The 16,437-nt window shown below is 36.6% G+C and overlaps 1 protein-coding gene across 11 annotated transcripts in view; it reads left to right on the forward strand.

The window, feature by feature from the left end:
• The window catches only part of SHLD2 (shieldin complex subunit 2), a 49,914-nt gene continuing 33,477 nt past the window's right edge, over positions 1-16,437 (forward strand). For 3 of the 11 annotated variants that reach the window (XM_026069921.1, XM_026069915.1, XM_026069925.1), the window contains exons 1-3: positions 91-447; positions 2,150-2,323; positions 2,460-2,529. The gene's annotated coding sequence lies outside the window, so the exon portion shown is untranslated. The other 8 variants (XM_026069922.1, XM_026069917.1, XM_026069918.1 and 5 more) reach the window with 8 other exon arrangements.

Genomic DNA, 16,437 nt, shown 5'->3' on the forward strand with positions numbered 1-16,437 from the left:
AAGGCGCGCTCGCCCCACCCTCGCGCGGCTGCGGCCTCGCGCGGGCGCTAACGGCCGCTTCCCGCGGCCCCCGGTAGGTCGGTTGTAGCGGCGGGAGGGGCCCTGCTGCGGCGCCGCTYCCCGGCCTCGCTTCCCCTTCCGCCAGCCGCGGGGCGGCCCTGCGCGCGCGCTCCGCCGTTAACGGTCGCTAACGGTCGCTGCCGCGCGGCGCGGGCCTGTGAGGCCCAGGGGCTCTCCGGCGTCCTTTCGCCTTGTCCTCCGCTCAGAGCGCCTTTGCTGGGGCTAGGGGGAAGGAGCCTCCGCTAAAGCACAAGCGAGCGCTTCCAGCCTGCCTCAAGTGCGTCTCCTGCCTTCTGCCCCAGCAGGCGTGCTCGCAGCAGGCTGTGAAGCCCGGCCTGGCTGTAGCACGCTGCCCCTTTGCTGCGGAAAAGCTTAGCGTCTTGCAGCGTGAGTACAGGTGCAAGTAATGCTGCTTCCGTGCAGAAGAATGCACGGAATTCTCCAAGGAAATAAAAGGGATAGTTTGTATGAAAATCCCCTTTTAAGGGGAGTCTGTTAGGAAAACCCGGCTTATCCGAGTGGGGTTTAACTGGCTAGCCTGGCAAGGGGACCGAGGCTTTCAAGCACCTTTGTCACCTGCTGACTCAGCTGCTTTTTTGCTGACTCAGGTGTTAGGTTGGTAGTGTATCACCTTTTACTCGGCCTTGGTCCATTACAAGGAGTCAATTTAAATACAGCTCGGGTGCTTTAGCAGTATTAACTCTTAATATTGTTCTTAATATTAGCTATTAATAAAAAAATATTTCTTTAAACTGTGCAAGCTTTGAGGAGGAAGATCTACTTTCTGGCTATAGAAAATAGCATGTTGTAGCATTTTTTTCATCAAGTTTATTTTCCTTAGGGATGGGCTGCTCACTGAGAAATGCATGTGTTTTTTGATTAGTCATATGAGTAACCAGAGCTCTTGGGTTAGGGATCTTGCCAGGAACTTGCTTTATCTCTGTGGGAATCTTTCCAACCACTATGGACATCCAAGGGCTGTGCTGCAGGATTTATAGGAAAGAAGTATACCTTTTGCACTTGCTTGTCAACAAAAAGCTTAAACATAGACTCTTTYAATATAAAGTATTTTTAGGCAGTTGACTTTTAAATTTGATCTTGTTTTTTTGTTTTTTCTATATTCTTAAATTCCCTTATAATCTGTCTCAATGACCACTAATGAGGAGGTTGACTCTTATCTGTAATGAGAATGGATTATAACTGTGGTCTGGAGAACAAGGGTGCTTGATAGTAAGAGACCGGGAGGGAGGGGAAGCAGGAGAGGAGCTTGTTCTTAGGCCAAGTTGTTATTCAGACATTCCCAAGATGGCTTCGGAGACAAATAAACTTACTGTCTTACATTTCTGCTATGGCTCTAAAATAACTTTTACTAAAGTGTTAATTTTCAATGTACAGAGTTGAATTTTTCCCAGTGGTTGGGTCAGTTTTGTGAGCTATGATTTGGTTTCTGTCACTTGTATGTTCTCAGGAGCTAAAGCACAACTTTTTTGAAAGTTCTTAACTTCCTAAAAGTATAAGAAAGGAGGTGGTAAAAGATAATGTAATTAGTCCTTTCCAATTAGCATTTTCACCTGCTGCTCTAGGTTATTTAGAATACGGTTTCACAGACAAAAAAGGTTGAATGAAAAATGACAGTTAACCAGTCTGCTCAAGTGCATATAGGCTTAGATCAAAATGAGAAGGTTAACATCCTCAGCTCCTATCCTGTATTCAGCTGTGGCATCTCTAATTTATGTGAACTTTACTTAGTTATCAGCTGCTTGTAGTGATCAGGTTACATTTACAATACAAACCTGTGAGTGTATTTGAGTCTCAGAATGGGAGACTACAGTGTGAGAACAAATGTGGAACTGTCCATAGCTTCAGTCATACAATTTTTTTTTTTGGAGTAACAGTATCACCAGAGTCCTGTTTTCTAAATAAGACCAGGTTCCAGCAAAATACTCAACAAGCTGTATGCTGAACAATAAGAACAAATAAATAAGCATGTTAAATTTCTTACTCTTTAAATATTGCAAATGAAGATATATCTAGGATTTTTTCTGTATTTACATGTTTGCATGAATAGAATAATGTGTACAATTTACAGGCACTTTACTAACTTCAGTTCCGTACCACATTTTTGTTTGATTCAAATCTCCTGTGGAGGCAAGAGTAACCAAGTTGCCTGCGGTTATGCAAAAAGAATAAGAACAAGAGTCAGAATTAACTTTCAGAAATCTTAATACCACCTCTTCTTAGCCCATTCCAGTCTTTTCATGTGGTAAGTAGTGAAAGCAAAATCTGTTTCTTAGACTGAGGAATTTAAAAAAATGCATGTTTCTGAATGAATTCTAGCAAATATGAAAGCAGTAATTGCAATAATGAAGATTAACTGTATCTTCTTTGTTCTTGTATAGTATGTGGGGTGCCATCAGATGATTCACCTTCAAGTAGCATCAGTAAAAATTCTCTTGGATGGTTTCAAAGGTAACTTTTATTTTGTCTTCATAATCAAGTTTCCCTAACTTTCAGTTAGTTTCATGTTAAAAGTTGGTCTTTTAAACCATCATCTCTTCATCCATCTGATGAAGACAGATAGGACTTAGTTGTATAGAGTAAATTAGTACACGTGTGGTAGGAACTATCTGTATGATGCATTGGTTTTGTGACAAGGTCATACTTAACTCTGTATATGTGATAGAATGGTATAGGTGTTTATTAAAAATCCATGAACTATATGGAGGGGGATTAGCAAGCTCATTTAATTTCCTCTTTAAGCTTCTCTTAAAACATCTTTATATATAACTTCTGCTGATTATTTTTTATAAGATATATAAACAATTATGCATACTGTTTTGTATTGGGCCTACCTGAAGAAATCAGTAGCTTAAGATGTATATTGTCAATTTCATAAAAAGTGGGGTCAAATTTAGTATATGTCAAATTTTATCTCAAATTTTATTGAAAAAAATCTGATCTAAGACAATCACAGAACAATTGAGGTTGGAAGGGACCTCTGGAGATTATCTAGTCCAACCCTCCTGCTCAAGCAGGGTCACCTAAAGCACATTGTCCAGGACCATATCCAGATGGCTTTTGAATAACTCCAAGGATGGAGACTCCACAACCTCTCTGGGCAAATAATATTCTGATACTAAAGCAAGGTATTAGCTGTTTTGAATACACGTAAGTGACCACAGTAATCTTTCCTTTCTGTGCCTAATGTGGTTATTAATAGCAGTGTCATAAATTAGAGAAAAATATTTTATATATTAAAGTTAAGGTCAATTAGGTTCAGCATAGTGTTCTCTGTCAAAGTTTGCCAGTTTGGCTGAAATGTTCCTAGGGTGTATTCATCCTGAATTTTCTCAGAAGCTAGGCTAGCTATTTCCCGTTTGCATCCCARTCTCCTTACTAGCTCACCAGAGTAGCTGAGAGAGAGGCAAGAAGCTGTAAAACAGGGATCCAAGCAAGGCTTAAAAGAACTCTGCTCCTTGTCTAGCCAAGCCCCTTTGAATACAGGGTGACCCCTGGATTGCCTCCAATTCAAAGTTTTCAGAGTCTGCACATCCATTAGGCGAATTGTTCAGGAGGAAAGCTGATCAGTACAGTGTGCAGGGAACTGTAATTTCTTTGTGGTAAATGTCAACACTTTCTTCTGGGAACAGAAATGCATTTTGAAATATTCTGCAAATGGAATTACAGTTGTCACCAGGCTTCATTTAAAACTATCAGCCATATTGCTTAAAGCATTTGGCAGTTCTTAGCCTTTGCTTAAAAATACCAGTCATCAGATAAAATCCAAATATTGACTGTATTTACATATGAAAACATTATTTTTCTAGTGAGTCCAGAAATAGCATGGAGAGATGTAAAACTGAGATTCTAGCCCTGTGGGATAATCCAGAATCTGTTGAACAAGTTGAAGCTAATTTCTTGTTCCCCATTGAATTTCCTATATGAGTAATTACATTTTCCCTTCCTAAATTTCACCAGAATTTGCAAAAAGTATTTACTTTCTCTTTGGACTTGAGTGTTATGCAGCATTGCTTTATACATGTTCATGTAGACCTTATGATATGTGTATCATACACAGGCCTCTGTATTTGTTGCTACAGGAGTAGCAAGTTCAGTACAAAGCAGCAGTGTGTGAAATGAATGCAAATTATGCTATGGACAGCTGTATTGTAGACAGTATAATATATTGGAGACAATTTTGTGTATAATTTATAAAACACTTCGGGATCCTTTGGAAGCAGAACTGCAGCTTTATTTTTAAGATACCACAAAAGCTGCAAGATTAAAATGCAGATTGCGCCTTTGTGCATCTGAATCAAGTACCATCTTAGACACTCAGAATAGACACAGAAAATAATTGTGCAGTATCTGTTTGTACTAAATATATTGAGCATTTAGTCAAGTAAGTCCACCACAAACTTCTAGCTGATGTTTTTGTTTAATATTTACTACCTAGAAGTACTTATATTATACAATAGGATAGAACAGGCACAGATTTAACTGATCTGTCTAGAGTAAACATGGAGTTTCTCTGTTAAGTAGGAGGAAAAAAGTTGTTTTCTGTGTTTGTCACAGTGGCACAGCTGGTTCCCATATAAACTGTTAAGCCCTGTGAGCTCCAAGAATTCATTCTCTTGTCTTTAATGCTCTCAGTGTGCAAGAAGATCACTCTGCTGAGTGTTCTTGTTTCATATTCTGATAATGGGGGGGGGGGGTGTCCCTGTAGTTTCTTTCCTCCAGTCTTGATCTTCTGCATTTTTTTATTTTTCTAGTTCATTCAATATCAATTGTATTGTAATTGAAAGCTAAATTGATATCTGAATATTAATGTTCCATATAATAGTGATTCCAGATAAGCGAACATTTGAAATACAAGTTGCCTTGTTCCATTCTTTCTGATACTGCTGTAGTATATGCACTAAAATGTATTTAAGCATGAGGACACTTCTAACCTGTCTATAAGTGCATATATGATATTCCTTGAAATTTTTTTATATTTGATAAAACTTTCATATATTCATTAATTTTCATTTCACACAATTTTGAGTCTTGATTTAGCCTGTGATCAGCTGTTCATTAAAACTTATTAAAACTTTCCTGTCAATTGTGTACTGATGAAAGACATTGAACCTAGGTCCTTTGGAGGTACACCACTAATCTCTTCTTGAGCTGTAGAAATAATCAATGGAAACAGTTTCTTATCCTTGAGCAGAGAGAGCTCACAGAGGCATTATTGCATATATTCTCTTAATAGATTGAACAGCTAAATATGAGATAGTATTGGAATGTGAGGAATAAGGATGTCCCAGTTTGTTTCCCAACTGGAAGCAGGGTGTCACATAGTAGTTAGACTAGCTRTGTGCAGAACTTGACACATTTATTCTGTAAGGCAGTGTAGCTAAATAGCTGAGAGTTGGGGCTATTATTTTATTCCCATCTGTGGCTATGAAAAAACTTCAGCCTCTGAGCTGCCTTATCTGTGAATAGTTGAATGATAATTACTGGGAGGATGGGAGGGTATGAATTGGCCAGGAATACTAACTGCAGCCACATGGATATTCCATGGGCTTGAAATCCTATGTATGTGTCTGTTAATTCTTTGATAGAGGTTCCCCCTAAAGTGCTTTTCTTTTTTCTCATCTACCACACCTATTTGCCTTCAGAATGCATGCCCTCTTACGTAGAGGGGGTGTGCATGTAGGCATCAAGTCAGGAGGGCCTCACAGTAACCCTTGTACACTGGAACTGCCTGCGTATCATGGCAAAATATGATAAAATACTGTCAAGCAGCAATCCAATAATTCTTTTACAGATCTTTAGCTTAAGGTATTCTGAGGTTTTATGAACTGTGTTTTCCACCTTCACAATGCTTTAAAGTAAAATTTCATACATAATTATTTTTTGGCAAGGGGTGTGAAAGTGGAGAAGAGATGGATGTTTGTCTGTCTACAAGTGTGTTGTACCAATATGCATTCTTCAGGATGGCAGGGGAAAATATTGATAAAGCATATTTTCTTTTAGATATACATATTTTTGTAAGATAGATTTATCACAGTTTCGAGGAAATGTAAGGAACGATGAAAGCGATCTCACCATTTTCATTCCAAATTTGTGAGTAAGTTATGATACTCTGTCATTTAGATCTGAACCTAAGTGCCACATTTCTTTGTTATATTCTTTCCTTTTTATGCCAAACCAGTATAGGGCATAACGGGGATAGAAAGGAAGTGTGGCACAGTTGTCTGGCTATACAGGTTTGCTAGAGAGGTAGCTTTATAAGATGCCATTGCATGTAGCTCATGAATTGGGGGAGGCACTATTACAAAATGAACACTTTCAGTCATCTCTTTACTACCAGCTAGAGACTAAAGCTAGTGAAAAGGCATTTCATTGGCAGCATATGGCAATTGATACTTAGACATATCTACTTGGAGACTAAGAGGTAGCCAACAGAATTTAAAATTCTGGTACAGACCTATGAATCCCTTAATTGTCTAATTTTTCTTCCCCTTCTAAATCTCTTCAACTGTGGCTTYAGCAGCCATATCAGAGCTGGAGAACAGACTGTCAGGTTTTCCTTATAGACTCCCTTTGCCTCAATACAGGAGAACCTGAATTTGGTGATTGTCCAGGCAGGCTGCAGAAGTTATGGATTTGTACATGCTGTAAGATTGAGATGTGTTTTCTGTAATTCTGCAGAGTTGGAGAGGAGGTATTTGAATGATTGCTTGTTGAGATAAAGATTTTAAAGCTTCCAGTATTTCATTGTGTTTTTACTGAGGTGCTTAGGCACTTTTGGTCTGAGTTTTACATTATTTTTATGTATTATTTTGCATTATTTATTTTTTAACTAAGTGTTTTCATGATTTGAGTTTAACACAAATATAAACTGCTAAGATTTTGCTCCTGTATAAATAGTAACTTTTTTGCCTGCATAGCACTGTAAACGTAGATAGGACAACTCATAATTGTGCAAGTAAAGTAGGAACCTAGTAGGTTCAGCCTAGTAGGAACACTCTTTAGAAGATGCTAGTCTAAAGTGAGAGTCTTGTTTTCTAAACTTAAAGTACTGCTACAAAAAAAMCCCCCTGCAGTTAGGCAAAATCAGGTTGAAATTTATTGTTTAACCATAAGATTTTCTTTTTTTATTTGTTCAGAACTTCTGAGAGGAGGTACCATTCTTATTTTACAATTCTGGCAGTAGGATTATTAGGCCATTTTTCTAGAGCGTCAGTTTAACAGGAGTTATTAATATTCTCACTAAAAGGTACTTGAAAAACTTTTCAGTATGTGAACAAATCCACCAGCATTTGACTGTCAGATATTTTCCTGAGCCTTTTAAATGTTAATGATTCTGCTGCAGAAGTCAGAAAATACTGAATAGATTCCGATAACTACCTCATGAGTAAATATAATTTTGATTGCTGTGAAAAGTGGTGGTGCTTATGTTTGTCAGCTTTGAAAGGCCTTCTGTCTCCATCTGTTTATATTGTTGCTGTGCAGGATGACTGAGTTTGCCAACTGCTTACTTCAGCTCTGTGATAGAACAGATATAAAAAGCTCTTCATGTACACAGGAGATAATGTCCTCATCTCTTGTTTAGACAGTCTACACATATGCTAAAATTTTCTGTGACATATTTTGGTACTGTGTTGCTGTCAATATATTACTAACAGGCATTGTAAGATAATATATTTGAGAAATATAAAATATGCTTTTCTTTGCAACATTTATTTTCTGTAATTCCATTTCTGGTTTTCGGATGAGTAGAACAAGAGGGAACTTTGGGGCTTCAGTTCTGATCTGAAGCCCACTGAAGTCAGTAACAAGTTAATCTGTTGGTTTCATTGACCATTTCAGTCAACATGGCCCTTTATCAAGCCATGGAGTTTTTTGCTGGTCAATGTAAGGACTTTTCCTTTCTCAGTTCCTGTATCCGAGAATCTGTGAAGGCAACTGTTCTTGATCTTCATAGAATAACAGATTTATCTTTAGATTTTGTTTACTTTTTCCTCACTTTCAGTTTGAAAGACAAGAGGGGGATGATGCAGTTACCAAAAAACAATATATTTGAGACTTCCACTTCACTGTTAAATGTGCTTGAAATTTGCTGATTAAAGGATTTGTAATGGGAAAGCTGGCAGGTAGACAGAGATACACACCTTCACAGATGCACTGTGATCTTGCAAGCTTTATTTCCTTAAACAGAGTTAGGAGAGAAGGAATTTCAATCAGTTTGCTTTATTTTGTGGAAATTACACTGTTTGTTAGAGAACTGCTGTCTATTTTAGTCAACACAGCAAACAACAGGTAGTAGAAAATATGGTTCACCAAGGGCAAACTGAAATGTGTTTGAAAATAATGTTTAAAATTGAATTTTTTTTGTTTGGTTGGGGTTTTTTTGCAACTCCTGGTGGCCTTTGCTGTCTGACTGATTGAATTATACCTGAGATCCTAACAGCCTGAAAGCCCAGTATCAGAGACTGCAAACCAGTTTTCTCTTGCCTTAGTACTGAATTGACAATCAGAAAATGTTATTTACATAAACAAAGTGCATTTTGTTTAAATAATAAACATTAATGCTCTTATAAACTAGAGGATACCAGTCTCCTGTAGTGCTTTTGTTTGTATTTCTGTTAACAAGATGAACTTTTTTTTTCCTCTTTTACTTTTGAAGACATTGCTTATGGAATTCCGAATTAAGCATTCAAACATTTTAATATTACAAAAATGATTATAGTTAGAGTCCTTTGTGGAAGATGGTGGCTGAAGCCCAGATCCAAAAGAATAAGACTTACCTCTCAAGTTTGCTGGTACAACTGAAATTGGTGTTCTTCATCAGAGAAGTCCAGGAGTAAATTGGCTGATGTTTTTCCACACATTATGGATTTCCTAAAAATTTTCAGATTGTTCTGGAGGCTAAAAGTCTATGCAAAATATCTTTTCTTAGTCATCTTTCAAAGACCTCAAGAATTGTTCATGGGGCCACCTAGATCTACAGATCCAGGGCTAAAAGTCAGTGTGTTATGTAGCTCATCCCAGAGGGCTCTCCGAGTGAGAAACTGGGTCAGAATGAGAAATACTTCTGTTATTTTAACTAAAAATATCCCACTGCAAGAACATTTGAGAACAATTTTTGAAAATAACTGTATTTTTAAAATTAAGTTAGATGTTTTCCAGTCTTTTTAGTCTGTCTTGTAATGAAATGACTTGATTTATGAACCACATCCTTGTTCTGTGGAAACACTAGACTTCATTAAAATTGCATGTTATGTATTGTGTTTAGATGCCCATAAGGCAATGACGTTTTATGTCTGGCATGGTATGCTATACATTTATGACATTAGCTTATGGACCTGTGGCAAAACATGCACAAACAAAATCCGTAGCTTTTCTGTCCTCTTCATCCTAGAATATCTGCTGGAATCATTGCTGCTGCAGTTACTTGGTGCCAGCTTGGGAGCAGTGGGCACCTTAAGGAGCAAGGGTGGGATGGGTCTAGTGGTGTGCAGAGGTATGAGGTGCACCCAGGGGATACTGGCAGTCAACATGAGAAGGGTTTGCTATCGCTGCCATAGAATCTGAATATTTAGGTATATATTTATTATATACAAATTGAAGATTTTATGCTGTATTTATTTCTTGATTATTCTTTATAGTCTAATCTTGCCAGTGTTGGCAAGATAAATTACAATAGGTAAGTTAGAAATTATCTCCTCTGCCAGTTTTTTTTGAAAGTCAGTAGGTTGAAGTTAAGCTTATTTTGAAATACTTGTAAGGTAGAGCCTCTATGCATCATTGTTAGTAACTGATTTTATCTTTCAAAAGCAGTATTATATTGCTGTCATCTGACTCCCTGAGTTAGTTAAAACAGTAATGGGTTTAGTAAAAGCGCTTATCTTGACTTCTTTTGCTTTGCCTTATCAGTTTTTCAGGTAGACTGGTGTTTGTCTTTAATTCAGTAAGGAAAAATTAACTGACAGTCTAAATAATGTATTCTTTTAGATTGTTAACAGTTACTGTTAAAGAAATCAACTTGCTTGAATAGAGTATGTGCTTTACATTCATCCCAAGTTTATAGGGTATATTAGTATTATGGCAGTTGTAAAATAAATGTAACATGGGGCTTGATGACCAGAAATAAAGCTTCTTCCTGATCATGTGTTAAGCACATCCTGAAGGTAATAGAGGGGAAGGAAGAAGTCAGTCTCCTTCACTGTTTCTGTTCCCTCTATGCTTTTTATGCCTCACCTACCAGTGAATCCAGACTTGTTGTGCAAATCCATGAGTGTTATTTAGCTTTAGATTTAATTTATTCTTGCTTATTACATGGTTAATTCAATTAAGGTTAAGTCAAGGAAATTAATGGGCCTGTTAACTAAAAGAAAAATGTTATCTTATTTGGCAAAGCATTGTGCTCTCATCACTTTTTTTTTTCTCCCAGGGAGTATGAGTCTTAAAGTCTCATCATCAGAACATAGTGCACTGCCTCAGGGCTTACCTTTTTACGTAATCTTAACTTTTTGAAAATTAAGGATTAGTTGTGTGGGTTGGTTTTGCACAATACATAAGGTAAGAAAAAGTAACAGTTTCAAAGAGTGATAATGTTCAAGAACTGAACAAAAAAGTCTGACACTGGGGACCCTGTGTTAATATCAGCTTTCAGTCATTTGGTTATATACTGGTGTGAGTTGGCACCTGAGAACTTGAATAAGCAGTGAACTGAGGAATGACCGAGGAAGAGAGYGTGTTCTATACTGCATGTAGAGAGAAAATTTCAAATACAGAAATAGTATAACTGATGATGACAGTTGAAATGTCAATAGATATACTGAACAGTTAAGTTGAAAAGGATAGTTTTGTGACTGCTATCTAAAAGGCAAAGGAATATTTATTGAAGAAGGACAGTGCAATGCTTAAAGTATGAACATGAAACTTGAGTTCTCTGCCTGTTTTAGCTTACTGTATGAGCTGAAGCAAATTACTTAGGCTTTCCTAGCTTCAGTTCCAGTAAGAAAAACAGGAATGGTGATTTCTTCTCCACTTCTTAAAGGTACAGAGAGGACAAACACATCAAATATCATTTGGAACTGAGCTATTTTGGGGAACTTGCATGGTCCTCAAATACATAGTGCGTATAGGTCGGTGCTTACAGAGCATGCTCAATGCTTACAATGAAAAAAGAGAAACTTGCTTGAAATTTGTTTTTCTAATCAACTAATACGATTTTTCTTTCCCATCAAATTCAGGTTTTCTCAAGAAATGAGAAAAGTCTCAGGTTCTTTTCGATGTGATGAGTAAAATATATCTTACCTTGAATGTTTTGTCCTGTATATCAGAGCGTATTAAATTTACTCAACTCTTTTCTCTATTAGGAACAGAAAGAGTGAACTTCAATGGAACTACAGTTCACCCATTTTACATAGAATATTAATGAAAAATTTAGGTTATGCAGGATTTTCCAGGTTCTGTCGGTTGAAAAGAATCCATGGAAGTTAGCCTAATGGTGGTATCAGATGTTCTCCTTGAGGGAATAACAAATACTGTCCTTAACTGCCTCCATAAGCTATTTATGCATCAGTTTGGATAAAAAGAGTGATTGTAAAATAAATACCAATTACATATGTGTTTTTTTCCAGCAGTTATTATTTATTTCACAGTTGTTTCCACACCATGTGCTTAACATGATGTCTGAAAAAATGAGTCTTTTTCAGCAAGTCTTTATCAATTTAGATGACATGAAGAGAATGTAATATAACTTGATCTGTGACTATATTTGGTTACAAAACTTACTTTCTAAAACAGTGAGTAAGGAGAAATTACTTGATAAACAAAGGAAATAGATATTGGAATTGGCATGAGTTCTTTGGGAACATGCCAGCGTAGATACTGTTGTGCTTGTGAGTGTGCTATAAGTATACATGTCAGATCAACTTCTTTAAAACAGCATAATTTCTTGGGCTGTGCCTGCATTCCTTTTCCATTTTGTTTTCCCGTACCAGATTGTAAAAATATAAACTTGGGAGATGAGATGGACCCAAATGATGTTCTGTATCAGATCTTTAACTGCATGCACTGCTAGTTCTAAATTGACCTGTTGGGAATATAAATGTGTTGCAATTCAGCTATTCCCCAGTCTTCCCATGTACAGCATGTGACCTCAGTGGACAGTGAATTGACTTCCCAGGCATGAGGCTGGCTCATTGCTACAGTCAAGATGAAACCTTTTATCACATCTCTGCTTGTAAAGCACTACTAATCCTAAAGATCAATAACAAGCTTTCCACCTCTAGTGCTGCTCTTAACATTTAATTCTTGAACTTAGAAGTTAGTATCTTCTAAGGATAATGGGATTAAACTAGTCTTGAATTATCGTGTATACTGTTGTAAGTACAAAGCATGGTGGTAAATTTCTGACATGGAGCCTGGAACTAGACTGGAAATATTAATGTAATGTGGAAAACCCTAGATAACTCTTACATAGGAAGAGCTTCAGTCCCCACTGAACTGTGTTTTGATCCATAAAAGGTTAGCAGATGGGAGGTCATTACCAATTCTTTTGAGGTATCAAGGACTCTCCACTCCTTTCCAAAATGCTAATGTTATCTTCAAGAGTGAGGTTTTTCTTTTTTGAAAGATAATTTTGTTAAGCCAAGACCTTTCTGTATAGTCTTCCATTTTATGATGTTTACTCTCAAGTAAGAAGTTGAGCTGTGATTGGAGGAAAAAGAAGGTGAACTTTGCATAACAGCAGCATTCTATACAGCAATACAATACAAGAGGTTTTTGCACTGCTCTGCAGGGCAGGATATTACTGATGGAGAGTCTCTTTCTCCATTTTTACATGTCCAATGAAAATTTTTTAACAGAGATGCCCACTAAACTGTGTCGTATCAGGGGTATTTGGAAAATAGTGTCTGCATAGAATAGCTTTCAGGATCAGAGCCTCAGATTCAAAATTTGCCTGGATTTAGAATGTAAGTACTTATATTTCTTAAGCAGTGGGTTATCCAAGTTAAATGGATAGGCATAGGTACAAAGGCTGGACAGCTGAGTTACAATTTGGGCTTAGAATTTTAATCTCCTTTGGCTCTAGTAGAGTATAACTTATTTATTTGGCAAAATGAGAAAATGACATCGGTATTAAGAATGATATGATTGTGCAGTTTGTAATTCCTGTATATATTATGACGTTACCTCTTCTCTTTTATGTTTACCTTTTTTAACCAGGAATACGGTTTTAGATGAACACTGCTTTGTACATCTTTCTCCTCACCTCCATCAAATCAAATATTTACTTTTGCTTAGTTATGAACATTAAAACCTTGCCCCCATGCCCCATCACTTATTGTTTTTACTGTTCAGGTTTCTGCATAGTTTGTGTTGGCATTAATCAGTTGCAGTTTATACTATAATGTAATGTTAAACAAGTTCCTTTTGAGAAAAGGTTTTAGTTAATACATTGAGTATTTTGGCTCAAGTTTGTCACTGTCACCTTGTACTTAATCAATGAGTGTTATCTTTATTTTGGGAGCAAAACCATTATTTTTATCTAATTTTCATACTACAAACTTGATCTTCATGTGTTGCTTTTCAGATATGTGCTGACTATTATGATAGTTTAGCAATTTGTTTTTTTTATTTTTATCTCTCTCTAGATTTTTCTTTTGCTCCAGTAATTCAAAACTGTTTTACATGTTAATGTTAACGTGAAATGTTGTCACATTTCATTTAACATTAATTGTTTTGAGCTCAGGGCTCTTAAACTGCCATTAATTTGGAGAATATACTAGTTTTGGCTGCAGGATGAAGCTTTCTATATGGAGCTGTGAACATCGGTATAGTTCTTGCAATGACGTCAGGTAATTCAGTGAGAACATTAGCTGAGATAAGAATATAAGAAGTAGAGTTTGTTTGTTCTTTTATTACAGAGGTGACAGTTGTAAAGGTTACCAGTCTCTGTGGAGAAAGATAATAGGTCATACATCCAGTGTAATACCTTCTTGTTTTTCTGCTTTATCTGCAAATTTTAAAATCTTCTCTTAAGTTAAGCCCATATAAACAGGTTTTTATTATTGTGAAATTTATGGGGAGAACAAAAATGTGTAATTTGCTCATTACCTGTTATGCTCAAGGTTACAATAGCTGCTTATTTCAATTCCATGTGCTTCCTAACACAAGCAAGTAAAAACTGGAGCTGTCCAAATCATCAGTTAAATAAATAAGGTAGTTTTATCTGGAAAGGCTAGCAAGTTGCTCTATGCTGCTTCCCCTCCCTTGCATTAATCCTCACTAATTCCTCTAGTTTTCCTCTTTTAGGCTTTTGCAGAAGGTAAAGTTCACCTTTGTGCACATGACAGGGAAGCTGAAGTACTGCAGAACATAGTTGTACATAGTTGTAGCTGTCCTGTAAAATTACCTCATTTGGCATGAAATAAGGTCAGTTTACAAAAGACTGTTCAAAGCTACTTCTGGATATCAGACTAACTTCTATATTGGGCATTGAATGTAAGAACTCTTTAAAAAGATACGTTTCTAACATTGATGCTGCTTTTTCTGTTCTATATTGAAACTTCCCATGAGTATTCTTCAAATATTTTTCTGAAGTCTACAGTGATTTTAGCATTATACAGCAATTCACATGGTTACGTGGATAAAAGTTAGCCCTAATACGCTGGTAGCCACATTGGTCTTGTGTACACTGTCAGCCATATTGTTGCTCTCTTAGTGAAGATGAAACAAGTATAGAACTTGCAACATTTGGTAGATAAAAAACTGTATATGCAAGGCCTATGAGAGGATTACAGTTCCAGTACACAAAAAATTAAGTAAACTGGGAGGTGAGCATTTTTTCAATCTCTAGTCTTTCCTCTTTATATTGAGTTATATTCTTAGAAGTAACCTTTAGTTTTACTTCAACTTGGAGTGGCTTCTGATCGAAGACAAATGGATAAGTAGGGTTTCCCTATTTAGTTTTCACSTGTAACTTTTCATACTTCAAGAGCTTTAAAAGCTATGCAAAATTTTAATTTTCCAGATACCTTAATGCTCATGTATTGTTGGTTTTGTCAGGACAGTTTTGCAGTAAGATTGATCATCCTTTAGAGTGCCACCTCTCTTTGAAGAAAGGTGACTTTGTCTCAAAGTGGGCTGCTGGTATGGATAAACATGTTAAGTCTGTATAAATTCAACTGAATTTTCTCCCAAAGGATATGGGGGTGGGGGGGAGAACTAGGCTGGGCAGAACATTTCCAGGGATTAGAATGGTGAGAGTGAAATAAATGATGCTGAAGACTTTTCAGATTAACTACTTGTTATAGGTCAAGCAGACAGAGCTGTTCTCATCCCTCTAGTGTAGTACAGTCCAAAAAAATGAGGACTAGGTAATACTGTAAGAAAAAATTATATGAAAAATGTTATTGAATTAAAGCTGTTTGAATGAAGGTACACAGCAATAGAGTCATACTAGCATGGTACAGGAAATAATGTAGGTGTTGCCTCTAATATTAAAATAATGAAGAAAATTATACGTATTTACCAGAAACAACATAGGTGCAAAAAGATTTTTATCAGTAATTCTGCTGCTAAAGACTTAAAAAGAGGGAGACCAAAGATGGCTGATACCATGAGTTTTAGTTTGCTTGATCTTTTTAGTAGGCTGATTTACTTTAGGAAAAGATGGATGTATGTGGCAGCCATATGGATCAACATACATTTCAAGCATTTTATTCGTAGTGGGTAGATGGAAAGACTTTTTTCATTGATAGTGATTTCTAGAAACTTTCATTGGACATACCTCTTGAATGGGCAGGAGAGAAACTGATCTACAATTTTTGAAATATAATCAAATCATTCTGAATAACTAGTCTGTAATGTGCATTGCTGCCCTAAAACATATGTTTTAGATGAGAGAGAGGAAAAAACTTACCTTGATGTTTGAAATGGGGAAATCTACATTTAAAAGGCACCTTTGGTTCAGTCAGCTGTGTTGATAGTTACTCAGTGTCACCTGTTCTCTGTTAAAGCTTAACTAGTTTGCTAAACTAACATCTAGACCATTGAAAAGTAAAGGCTTATATATTAAAAAGTTGATGATAATTTCCTCGTGTATCATATATCTTAATTTTCTTGCTATGGCTTTTGAACTTGCTTTCTGTCTCCAGGAGTTTTGCTGCAGTTTCATTAGTTTAAGATATTCTGAAATATTTTTTTATCTTGAATTTTTTTCCTCCAGTGCTCTAGTAAATTAACAACCTTACTCCTTATCCATAATGCATGTGAAAGAGCATTTGCTTTGCTGACATTCATACAGTCCTGTAAAGAAGTAGGCATGCCACTTGTGTAGCCACAATAAGGAGCAAGCGTGTGCAGTGAACC

This window comes from Apteryx rowi, unplaced genomic scaffold (assembly GCF_003343035.1).
Source record: "Apteryx rowi isolate R43461 unplaced genomic scaffold, aptRow1 scaffold_30, whole genome shotgun sequence".
NCBI classification, from domain to species: domain Eukaryota; kingdom Metazoa; phylum Chordata; class Aves; order Apterygiformes; family Apterygidae; genus Apteryx; species Apteryx rowi.